The sequence below is a fragment of the Aphelocoma coerulescens genome, chromosome 5 (assembly GCF_041296385.1).
Source record: "Aphelocoma coerulescens isolate FSJ_1873_10779 chromosome 5, UR_Acoe_1.0, whole genome shotgun sequence".
NCBI classification, from domain to species: Eukaryota; Metazoa; Chordata; class Aves; order Passeriformes; family Corvidae; genus Aphelocoma; species Aphelocoma coerulescens.
Genome location: NC_091019.1, coordinates 21,287,007 through 21,299,704, shown reverse-complemented (window position 1 = coordinate 21,299,704; position 12,698 = coordinate 21,287,007). Strand labels below are relative to the sequence as shown.

The window sequence follows — 12,698 nt, the reverse complement described above, 5'->3', positions numbered from 1 at the left end:
GAACTGTAGCCCATCATCATTGAGGAGAGCAGTTGGTAAGGAGCACATGAGATAATTGCCTAAAATGAACTCTACCTCCACAGGGCACAAAATCACTCAGTGGCATTGAAGTATTCTTAGTCTGGCTTAAGTCACCTTTCTCCCTGTAGGCAGTATCTGGTTCTTACATATGTAATGGGAACCATATGCTCAGCCTAGACCCAGTCCCAGGCTTAGACCATCTGCCTATAAAGCAATAAACTTTTTCTTTCCTGTGGACCATTCTAGGTGGCATCTCCATCCTTCAGGTGCAGGATGGCTGGCAGCAAAGAAATTAGCTTTTCTGCATGCTCAGTATTGAGCAAAACTCAGTGGGTCCAAAGAGTCAAACTCTTCCCGTCTGCTCATTCCCATACCTGGAACAGCTCTGTGCAGTAGCACCAGCCTCTCGAATACTCCTGTGCCTCATGCAAGTGTATATGACTTTCATAGAATCATAAGGTTGGAAAAGACCTTTTAGATCATCAAGTCCACCACTAAACCATGTACCTAAGCCCCAGGTCCTATAAAGATCTTCAGGGATGGTGAATCAACCACTTCCCTCGGCACCCTGTTCCAGGGCTCTATAACTCTTTCAGTGAAGAAATTTTTCCTAATGTCCAATCTAAATTTCCTCTGGTGCCACTTGAGGCTATTTCCTCTTGTCCTGTCTTGTCACTTGTGGTAATTTACATGACTTCACTGTTTTTGAAATCTCTTGTCAAGTGGAGTTTTTTTTTGAGGTTCCTTCTTGAAAGATGTGGTTTAAGCAAAGATTAGAAGCAAAAACTCTGCTCTCAGGAGTAGCACAACCCTGCAGCACCTGTGTGCCTTGGGGCAGCAGCTGTGTCCCATGACAGCTCATTATAGGAGCTGGAGGGCTTCTCTCAACCCTTTAAGGGGAAGAGAGTTTGGGGAAGACAGTTTGGCAGTTTGTTGGGCTCTTGTCTGGCCTCCCCCACTTTAATTTGTTGGATTTCTCAGGAGGGAAGAAGGCGGTAAGCTCCTGCATTCTGGACATAAAACGGAACTGTAACCATGGCCTGAAATAGAAGTATCAGGACAAGGGCAAAACCTCATAAACTGGTGAGCTCTTTTACAACCTACTGTAAATGTTTGTTTTACCCTTCTAAAGCCACACATCACTTGAGTGAGCAGGGAGCTTTATTAGAAAATGTTTCCTTGCTTTAGTGTCCTGCTTGGTTTGCTTGGTTCCTATTAGTTAGTAATTGTTTCATTAGTGTAGAAATAGATGTCATGTTACTTTTTCATCCCACCCTGTTGTTGTGTGAGCATTTCTTACAGTTATTTGCTGCAGGGAAAATGTGAAATGGGCTGTACAACAGGAGGCAGAAACAGAGAAATTGCCTTAGCTTGGGAAGAGCCTTGCTTCTTGCCCTCAGCTGGCATCAGCAAACCCATCAATATTAAAGTCAAGTGTGAGCCAAAATGGCCCAGCTTTACAATTATAAAGGAAAGGATGAGGGGAGGTTGAACCAGGGCAGATTAAGAAACTGAAAAAGACTAATTTGGAGGTTTGCACTGCTGAAAGCACACCAGTTTCTAGTCATTACTGGTTGAATCAGGAAGGAAGTGCTGGTGTGTTTTATAGAGCCCTTTGTTTGTACCTTTATTCTCTCAACTGCTAGTTCTTTCTGATCCATGGATCTCCAGCAGGAGTCTCCTTTAACTCGGCCCTGCCTCTGCAACAGGGTGGTACGAGAAGGCAGCATTGGTGGGTCTGTGTGGTCTAATGTTGACAGAATGGTGCTGGTGCTACTAGAGTTTAGTGTCTGGAAGAGCTCCTGTATTAACCACTGGTCTGTCCTGCTGTGTCCCAGAGGACATAGATCCTAGCCAGGTATGGCTTTCTGGCAGCAGCTGGTAAGACATGTGTAGTATTATTTATGGTGAATAAATACTGAATAGTTTAATATATTATGTTCTCATCATGGAGTGATGGAATTTTAAAGGTGTGATGTAGGGGTTAAAGAGGACTTAAAAAAGCTTCCCTTTTCTCATCACCCCACAATCTAAAATTTTCTGTGTCAGCTGGGAGGAGAGAGATGGAATACGTATGGCTTTTGGAGAAAATGTATTTGAAGAAGAGATGTGAAAGAGGAGTTGAATGAAGAACAGGAGGAAGCTCCAGGCTTTTACAGTTGAAGGGAATGGGAAGACTGTGCATGTAGACATGAAGATTATGTGCTGTTTGGCTGGGAAGGAACAGGCACATAGAAAACAGCAGTTAGCAAGTGTCCAAAAGCAATCTGAGGCTTTACAAAAGGCTGAAAATAGTTCAGAGATCATGAGGATCTTTATGTGTGCAGGACTGTCATGTAGTAACTCTCCATGATGCTATTGTTTCATTGGAGCCTTTGGAAAAACACAGAACACCCTGCTGGAAGTGCATTGCTCTCTCCTTTGCCCTCTGTATTTTGACAGCAAAGACTTTGAGGCTTAGGACTTCTATGAAGGATTTTGGGTTTTTAGCAGAATTAAGTGACAGCAGTATACCCACAGCTTTCCTATGGGAGAGCTTGGCCTAATATCCCTGTGACCTGCTGTGGCTCTGTCCCCTCCTGGACCTGGTGGTCATAGAGACACTGCTGATGCTTTTATGGTAAATTGAAGAAGCCAACGGACACGTTGAAATTCGGGTGTAGTCTTGATATTTCAAGCAGAGGTTGTACAGACACTTTTTTACCCCAGAGGTAACTTTAATGCAGAGAAAAGAGCTGCAGCAGAGAGCTTTGCACATTAAGGAACTGATGAATGATGCATGAAGCACAGCAGTCTGGTATTGGCAGTGCCTGCTTTGTGAGGGAAAGGGAGCGATAGTAACTGTGTGCCGTATGTTAGTTGTAGTTTTTCATCCTGGGGCAGTAATGGGAGCTGCTGGGCTGGGAATGGACAACATGGCTCCTCTTTGAGCCCTGGGGGCTGAGAAAGGTTGTTGGGCAGTGGGGATAAAAGACTTGTTTTGAGCAAAGCAGGAAGAGCAGGCAGGGAGGATGCATCAGCTCTTGGCAGGGCTGTGCTGAAGAGCAGTGGAGTTGCTGCTGGGTTGGCAGACCCAGCATGGGCACAGTAAAAACCCCATATAATGAAACGGCAGGACCGATACCTAAAGCATCCTGTCAGGCAATCCATGCTGCCTGGGCTTGCTGTCCTGCAAAGCAGAGGTGGAAGGAGAAGGAGGAAGCAGTGGTTTAAAAAAATCTCGTTAAAGGTGAAGGTTGACTGCAGAAAAAGAAAGGGGTAATACTCTGCAGTGCTTTAATGTGAGGTCTGTAGGTCTGTGTGACAGGAGACTTGTGGAGTTACTGCATGTCAGAAGCTGTGCGGTAATGCTCTATAGGTAACCGGTTCAAGCGATTTGCCAGGAAATTACATGTCCTAGAAGTTCTCCAAGCCTTTGTGATTCAGCAGCAAAAAGAAATTTCTGTGCTTTTTGGCAAGTTGCCACTGCATACTTACAAGGCGGTTATGTCTTTGGAGCAGCAGTAGTAAGACCTTCGGTTTCCTTGTAATTGTTTGTGGCTCTCTCTCAACCAAGCCTGCATCTTCCATCATTCTTTTTTTCTTTTGGCCATTCATGATTTTGGACCTTTATTAGGAAGAGCCAGTTCCGAGAGATGTTGAAAGTGAGCTTTATTGCTGTGAGGCATCTGAACACCAATAATGATGATTTTTCTTTTTATAGTGTTGGTTATTTTCCATTTTCAAAAGAGCTTTGTAAACAGCAAGTTTTTATCTGTCATGGTGGGAGAGTATTGTCGTTCTCAATTTGCATATGGAGAGACTGACATGCAGAGAAGAACTGTCCAGCATTTTCAGAAGTTTCTTGTATTAGGAGGCAGACATTTCCCGAGATTTTCAGAGATGCTGATCACGTGAGGCATCTCTGGACATCAGCTAAAGTGCTTGGTACTTATGAAACTGGAAAGCATTGATAACTGCCCAAAACTTGAGGCTACTCTGGAAAACACTGGCCTAGGAGACGCCTTGGGCTACAGCGCTTAAAAGAAATCCTAGACATCGCTGTGATTAGTACTTCTCCGCTCCTCTACCAGAGATTGTTCTTTATCCTTTTTATTCTTTAGATGGTGACTGTGTTTGCCTTGGCCCCCATCTTCACAGGCTCTGTCAGAATCCTTGATGTGATGAAGTTGTGTTTGAGTCTTGCATTTTGGAGTTGTTGTTCTGACTAACCTTAACCATGAGCAACACAACCAGATGTTGTTTTATTTGAGCCTCTCACTGGACACTTGGGTGTGGAAGAGAGGAGAAACCCCAGCACTCCCAGAGAGAGTTTTTACCTGTGTCTGGATTCCTCCTGAATTTCAACTCACAGCTCTCCTTGATGTTAAAAGTGTTGATTAAACACTTTTAACAAAATGGTTAAAGAACACTGATCATATTGGGAGCTCTCTTGGCAATGAATTGGCAAAGCTTTGGTTCTGACTCTGTAGTGTCTCCAGTGTACACATGTATCCCATTACTGTAGTTTCAAGCAGCCTTCATTGAATTGTTTTATTTTACATCTATTGGTGTGGGTATGTACAGAAAATGAAACCACCCTTCTTAACTGTAGGCAGGAAGAAAGTATTGTGCTTTAATTGTTTTCATTTTTGGCAGAGCTATTTTGTAGTGCAATTATGCTTGTGCCTAGGGGCATGTGGGATTGGAATATTGGGTATCCACCTTCCAGCGCTCTTTCAGACACCCTATACTTAAATTATATGAACCCTTTGGGAACCACACTGTTGTGTGTTAGCTAGCAAAAATCGTCATTGTTGCAAACAAACATACTTCTCTTCAGAACCATTTTGTAGGTAACTTTTTATTAATCGAAATACTTTGAATAGGGACTTTAGAGTTCGTTTCAAGTGACTTCTTATGATGATGTTCTTCTATGTATGGGGACAAGAGACAGCTGGGGAAAATGTACATCACCTGCTCTGGCCAAGCATGAAAAGAAGAAAAAGGAAAAAAATAAGTCTTTGGGGAAAAATAAGTCTATTAGTTGAAGTGCAAGCTCTGGTAATCCTTTTTCAGACAAGGCTTTTATTGTAACAAGGTTAATTTTCCACAAATAATCTTCCTCATTTGCTGTTCTTTTTTGTGTTTTCTATTTAAATTTTTCAGCACTTTATGGAAGATGAGGTGTGTCTGATGTTTTTATAAAGATGCCTAGGCAGGAGCTACTTGTTGCAGGCAAGAAATTAAGGCCAGTATCATATGCAGCTTATGTCAGTTTAGCAAGTATTCATGATTAAGCAAAAGGAAATTTTTCCATTCTTATCCTGGCTTGTCCCTATTTCTCAGATGATCTAAGGTATTATAAACTGTCTAAATTAAAGTTCATGCACAAGGTTGTTTTCAATCAGTTAAGCATAATAGCTTTGAGCCAGATTACTATGAATTTACTCCATAGATTTACAGTAGTAACTTGTAAACGGGCAATACAGAATGGTTTGATCGAAGTTCTGGCTTCTCTATAACCTCAGCTAAGTTGAGGGATGCAGATGTTTTGCTATGCAAAGATTCGATGTGAAATCTGAATTAAACCATGGTGGTTCCACCTTCTTTAACGTTGCAATTGGTGCAAGGCATGTGAATGCATATCCAAATTTTCCAGTGTGTGTCTGTCTGTATCTCCATATATATCTGTAGCTGGTAGAGATCCCTCCTTCTTTAACCAAACAGAGATGTGGACACTGCTTCTGTGTCTGGACCTTCAGATTCATTTTGTGTGACATTCTAGTAGGTTTTTCCTTCATTGTTTCTTAAGAGCTTTCAAAGGTCTTGGTTCATCTGTTTTAAATGTAAAACACTCCTACTCTGTGTATGTTTAAAGTATGCTCATGGTTACTCAAAGGTATCTATTTCTTTGTAAGCCAGGCTGATGATAGTGTCAAAATTCATTCATGTCTTAGGCAGAAATTTTCCCTTCTGGTGCTGGTCCAAAAGGAGTTTTTATGGCTGAATCTTTGCTTATGCACAGAGGTGTTCGTGTGATTGCTGAAATTATGCTTGGTTATTTACCTAAGGATGATAACATGCACTGTGTGTAACCTCTTCTCTTGGCTTTTATTTGAATGCTAAAAGGAGAGAAGTGATCTGCCTAAAGAGGTTTCCTTTGTGTTTCCCTTCTCATCCTCTCTCTCTTTCAGAGGGGAAAAAAAAAAACATAATAAGCCCAACTGCCATGTCCTCTAGCTAAAACCCATTCAAACAAAAGAAGTCTTAAATCCATATTAATCACCGCCACCTTTAATTTTTCAATCGCTGCTTGATTAAATCACTGCCTAGATTTGTCCTTTCACTGATAGGGCCTGGTGAGTGCTCTGCAGTGAACTCAAACAGAGAAGTAATAAAGTGCTTTCTGTCACAGGCACTCCCAAAGTGCCAGACACAACACAAGTTATTAAAAAATATCAAAGAGTGAGCTCCTATAAACTGTGCATAGAGAAAAAAAAATGATTGTCCAGGGAAGGGGAAGAAGATTTTAATTTTGCATCTGCAATTGCGAAGGCAAATACATCTATATAGAGGATATTTCAAAGTCAAAAAGAAATGAGCAAACTTGAATGGCTGGGACTGTGTCAGGACACAGGTTTGTAATGATTTTACCACTGTCAGAATGCAAGTGCCTGGTTTTTTTTCCCTTTCAGTACGTTTCAGCATGGAACATGTCTCTCAGTGGGTAAACTCACATTGGTCCACAACCACAGAGTCACAGAATGGGGCGGGGTGGAACGGACAAGAGCGGGTCCTGTGGCCCAACCTCCCTGCTCAAGCAGGCCCACCCTAGAGCACATGGCACAGGACTGTGGCCAGACAGTTCTTGGGTATCTCCAGTGTGGGAGACTCCACGCCCTTTCTGGGCAATCTGTTTGTTCCGGTTTGGCCAAATTTAGAAATATATCCTCAGAGATGGCGCAACCACCCCTCCCCCACCAGGTTCAGGAAAAATAAATTTTCCTCAAAGGAAAGTGGAAGAGATAAAAGCTATTTATTTAACAAACACACGGGAAAAGGAAAATAATGCTAAATAATAAAATCTCTCGCTGTGGAGAAAAAACCTGGGAAAGCGTCGGAGTCCTCCCTTTGGTCTTGGAGCTGGGGCTTGGGCCAGGGCCAGGCCCTCTGCGCCCGGTGGAAAGTCCTCCTGATGTGCTCTGATGTTAAAGCAGTCAAGCAATCCAGTAGAAAAGGGAGAAAATCCAAAATTCCAGGGAAGGAAAAATTCAACTCTCAGTCTCTTTCTGGAGAAAAAGCAGCTGAACCACTGGCCAAAAAAACCTGTCCTGGGAGCAGCAAGCCGGGTGCTTCCTCCCTCCCCTGCCACAGCTGGGAAACCAATTGCTATCTGTGTGTGACCTTGAACAAGCTGCAAACTGCTTTGAAGAAGTTTTGCTCAGTTTTTCCTTCCCCCTCTCAGGTTCAGTTTAGAGGCATAGAAAGGCACAGGAATTAATTTCTGGGCGTAGGCAGCGATATGGGACACACATCATCAGGTCACCCCAAGACACTGTTCCAGTGCTTGGTCACCCGCACAGTGAAGTTGTTCTTCCTTATCTTCACCTGCCTTTGAATCTTCCCTCTGAGAATGCAGGTATTCCAGCTCTGATTCCAGCGAAGGCAGGGTTGTGCACAGCTCTCTTCCAGTGCTCCACAACCATTATGAACACAGTCTATGCTGCTCTAGGATGTGACAGTCGCCCTGTGGGGCCTGAGCCACCATCTGCTAGTGAGCAGTCAAGGTGCCGTTCCCATGCTGGGCCATTGTTTGGAGTCCAGTGCTGGCACCGAGGTTACTGTGTAGCCTGATGTGAGCCAGCAGGTCTTCTGTGGTGACTGCCCTCACTTTGGAAGTGACCTGTAAAGTTGGCTTTGGTGTTGTGTTCTGATACAACTGGATTGTGTACATTGCAGCATGACCGCTGATCAAAAGCACATTAAGTCAGTGTATCCTGGTGGCTCAACACTTGGAGTGGTTAGAATAGGGCATTTTACAAAGCCCTGTCTTTCATCTGAGTGTGTTAGCTGTCAGCATGAGCACTGATTATGCAGTGAATAAAACAGGAAGCAAAAATACAGAATAAAACAAAGCAAAATAGCTGGTGCTAAGAGTGCCTGTTTGGCTTCCTGGCTCTAGCTGAGGAGAAGTAACATCCAGATGAAATGGGTGATTTTCTTTAAAATAAAACTGTGAGTTTTTTGCACATCAGCATCCACTTGGCTTTATATCTTGTCTTCGCCTAATCTTCGAACCTTGGTGTTGTTAAAGGCGTAAATTGGACAACCTTGTTCTTCTTGTTAGGATGTTTCATGGGATGCATTTCTGTGTTCTGACACAAATACATTTTCTTTTTTTTCCCTGCTGTGGCCACAACCCTGAATCACTAGAGAATCAACATATGCTCAATCATTATAAGTCAATTTTAAACCAATTCAGGAATGTCCATACTGGGGTTTATGTGGACAACAATTTAGTGAAAAAATCAATGTTTGGCATCATTTGTGTTAGTTTAACTAGCTTCCTTCTCATCCAGCTTCCAGCCAGTTAATAGCTGGCAAACCCCTGCAACATAATGTTATCTTGGGCTTACATAATCCTCATTAGTAAAAGGATTTTAGAGGTTGATTTTCTTCCCTTAAGTTTATATTGTGCAGATCTTTAACCAGATCAGGGTGTGGTGAAGACAGCCTGTTTCATACTGAGAAAGCCTGTAGCTACAGCTTTTTGAAAGCAGAGGACTCTTGTAGACAAGATACCAGAGTAGGATTCAAGAGAGCCAGTTGCTCATTTCTTCCATTTCTACTTTATATCTTTTCCCTCCCCCAAATAGCTGCAATAATACAAATCTCAGCGTGTGGTGTATGTGCTTATTTTCATTCATTTGTAATTAGGAAGCTTTTTTAAGAGTCAGTGATTAAAGATAATGGAACTACTGGCAGTTGTACTCACTGAGTGCTTGGAGTGGTGCTAGCCTGTTGGTCAGCCTGCAACCATGCCTGCTTTTATTGATATGCTTTGATGTAAACCTTAGGCTGCTGCTACAGTGATGAGGCTGGTCTAAAGAAGCCTGTCATCACACAAAGCTTCATCTAATTATTTAGCAAGTGTCTTTGAAACATCAGAGCTAAATATGGATTCCTTCTGGTTAATAAGGATGTGATTTCTGTGAAAGATGTGTTTCTTCCCTTAGTTTTCTTGTACTGTTAAAGGAATTCTGCTACTGTGGTGGTTTTGATGCAGTGCTCACCATGATTGCAGAAGCAGCATTGTCTCCATAAGAGTTGCAGACTTGAAATAGGGTCACAACATTAAAATTCACGTTTGTTTTGCTTACATGTAGAAAGATGGAGGAGTGAGGTGTATTTCTATTCTGGAGTATGGTTACATATTCATTGGTTGCCCTACATCAGGCTTCACGGCCTTCAGCTAAAGTTACTGCCAGTGTCTGTAGTGTAGAGACAGGGTTGGTAATTGCTCTGGTCTCTTACTGCACAGCAATGTATGTACCCTGTGCATCAATCAACAAGCACATCTCATACAGCTCTGCAGTAAAATGCAATCACCCCATAATGAGCAATAACAATTCAAAAGCACTTCATAAACGTTCTGTTTAAACAACAACAACCCCCTCCCCAAAACCACAAGACAACAGTGGTATTTCATTTTCACAAAATTACTTGGAGAGCTCTTTGTGGCCTGTACTAGAAATATTATTGGAGCAGTGGGTTGGAGGCTTTCCTTCCCTGCTGTCTTTTCCATTTAGCATCAAAATACATTTGGGCTTCCTTCTCTGATATGGTCCTATTGTTTGCAAATCTGTGTTTCTTGTTTGCGCTCTGAAACCCTTACTGAGACATCTTGTGCTATTAGCTGATTGATTGAGAAAAGGATCCAGGGTTGGACCCTTCTGAAAGGCAGTAGCTTGGGTGTAGAAAATGTCAGCAGGATACCTCTGTGCTTAGCACCGTTTCTCAGAAAGCACAATCACAGGTTTTGATTTCTGCATGTCCCTGAGCGAATAGTACCAGAAAAAGCTGGTAAGGGAAATTGTTCCTAATCCTGCAGCGTGCTCTATTCCTTTACTTGTCTAGTTATTGTCGTATTGTGCCAACAGTTTGATGACACGTGTCTATCACTCCTTTGTCCCATCATGCACCACAATCACTTTAGTCCTTCCACTAGAATAACACAACCACAATCATTGTTTCCTGAAGATGTAACATCTTGGGATGCTGAAGTCCTTAGGTAGTCGTGGGGTTAACCTTTGCATCCACTGTAATTTTGGCAGCTAGTGGAAATTATTAAAGGACCCGAAACATAAACTTCAGAACAGACAAACCTGTAGCCAAGTAACCTCTCGGGCTTACCTCAAGTAATTAAGTCTTATAACTGAATGGCAGATGCCCACTTTATTAGTGAGTCATTAGTTTAGCCAGGGAGATGGTGTTACAACACATATGATTGCTTTACTGCATGAGCTGAGTAACTTCAAATTTAATGATGAATGTTTAATAGAAAAGGACCTTTAATAGAAGTAAGGTCATCTGCTTTCAACTACAAAAGCTGGAGTTATTGCATAGATCGAGAAGGGCACAGCACGCAGGATGTGTTGATCCTTCAGGCTTAGATTGATTTGCCTTTTCAGATGAAACCATTAGAAGTAGAGAAGCTTGAAGAGCAAGAAATGAGGGATGTGAGGGTTTTCATCATGAGCACCCGTCAAATGACAAAAGAGCAAGTTGTGTGAGCATGACCAGTCTGTTGGTAGAACATCTCTGCTGTGATCTATTGATTTATGCATCTGTCTGCAGGTGGCCTTTTGGGCAGAGCAAGGAAGTCTGGAGAAGTACTTTGTCAAAATACACCATTGACCAGCTACAGTGGGCTGGTCACTCTGAATTCCCAAAAATGAGTATTTCAGGGATAGCAGTCCCTTACATCATGTGTGATCACTATGGAGGGCAGGAGTTTCATCTTTAGCATTTGCTTGACAGCCTTTTGATTGATATCAGATGTTGTTAGGAGAACACATGCTGTCAGCTTTGATTGTCTTCCTTTGTAATTTTGACAATGTTCCCTAAATGTATGACATGGAGGATTACTTGGTGAAGACTGCCACATAGCCGGACAAAAGGATTTTTAAGAAGTATAGCAACAAGTAAACATTCATCTTTGGCAGACAATCACTACAGACCTTTGAGAAGAGATATAAAAGGTGTAATCAGAGTTTTAAGAATTGCTGCTGTCCAGAATGAGGAAGAGTGAATGTAATTTAAACTGAGTAAGGCAATTAAATATAATGCAAAGGTTTGGATTTTTCTGCCTTCCTCCTCACCTTTTTTTTTTTTTCTGCTTTCCTAACAGATGAGGGGGAGCTGAGCAATGCTGTAAGGAAGATGCAGGTGGGATGAAAGAATCAGATAGAATGCAAAACAGCCAAGAGATGGCACTTTTATTTGCAGAGGGTAGGGAAACACAAGGAGATGACAGGGAAAACTCATTTTTACAAGTGGGAACTGCTGACTTAGATGGACAAGGTAAAAGATACAGGCCTGGAACTGAAACCTTTAGGGAAGAGCTTATAAACATCAGTGCCAGACCTAAATTTGGTGAGTCCATGGAGCTGCGTGATTTGTGCCTGTGAAACATCTTGCCAGTTAGGTATATCTTTTTTCTTTTGCCCATATGCATGCACATGAAGATCAGGTTCGTGTTCTGTGGATTTTCTCTTGCTTGTTGTCCTTCAACTGCTGGATATTTTTTTATTTGTATGTTAAGTATTGAAGGATATCACAGTTATTTCAGGTTTGCTGGTTTCCATAATATCCCATCAGAGAGTTTTTTGCGAACGTGGCATTTACTGAATGGCAGAGAGCTCTTCCAAGTCTGTGAAAGCACCTTTGACTCACTCAGCTTTAGACCTTTCTTCATGTAAAGCCTCAGTCTTTGGAGTTTGCAGCTCAGTGACACTGGTGTCTGTCCTTGGACACACCAGGTGGCAAAATTTGGGTGCGCAAAGAAAAGCTGCACCTCAGCTCTAATTTGGGTGAATTCTGTTGCTGTTTTATTTTCATGCAGTATTCTGTGAGCTGACATTTTTGTCAGGGTTTTTAAATTTTTTTAGATGCCATTGTTGTGGCAACAAAATGAAGAACCCTTGTGCCCCCACTTAGTGAATTGTTCTTTTTCCGAAAGGAAAATGAAATAAGGAGTAGAACCAACAACAGTGAAAAACAAGATAGGAATAAAAGCAAATGATAATTTCCTTCTTTCTCTTTCCCTCAACAAAAAGAGAAGGTGGACCAAGGCTGAACAGACTCTGCCCTGCTATGGGGAAGCAGAGCAGGCTTTCTGGGCCTATCCACTTTTATAGCAAGCAGTAAATAGTCATGAAGCACTTGAACACAGTGTATTTATGTGCAGGTGAGTTCTGTATTCAAAAATGAAAAGAATTTATGTGGTGGGGGGAGTATTTGTTATAAAATCTTATAAAATCTTCGGAGGAGCCTGTCTCAGTTCAGTTATCTGAACACATTTCTGCACCTAAAAAACAACCGTGCCAGCTGAAAACGTTTGCAGTGATAGGGAGAAGAAAGAAAAGCCTTCTAGAAGTTCTCTTCAGAACTAAGAAATCTGTCTCCAGTGTTGC

At 42.1% G+C, this 12,698-nt stretch overlaps 1 protein-coding gene across 13 annotated transcripts in view; it reads left to right on the top strand.

The window, feature by feature from the left end:
- TSPAN4 (tetraspanin 4) overlaps nt 1–12,698 on the top strand; it is a 420,840-nt gene that overhangs the window by 325,157 nt on the left and 82,985 nt on the right. For 2 of the 13 annotated variants that reach the window (XM_069017018.1, XM_069017017.1), the window contains exon 1: nt 928–1,104. The exons of 10 other annotated variants lie outside the window; for them this stretch is intronic. The gene's annotated coding sequence lies outside the window, so the exon portion shown is untranslated. Of the gene's footprint in view, nt 1–927; nt 1,105–12,698 lie in introns of those variants that run through there. One more of the 13 variants, XM_069017021.1, reaches the window with a different exon arrangement.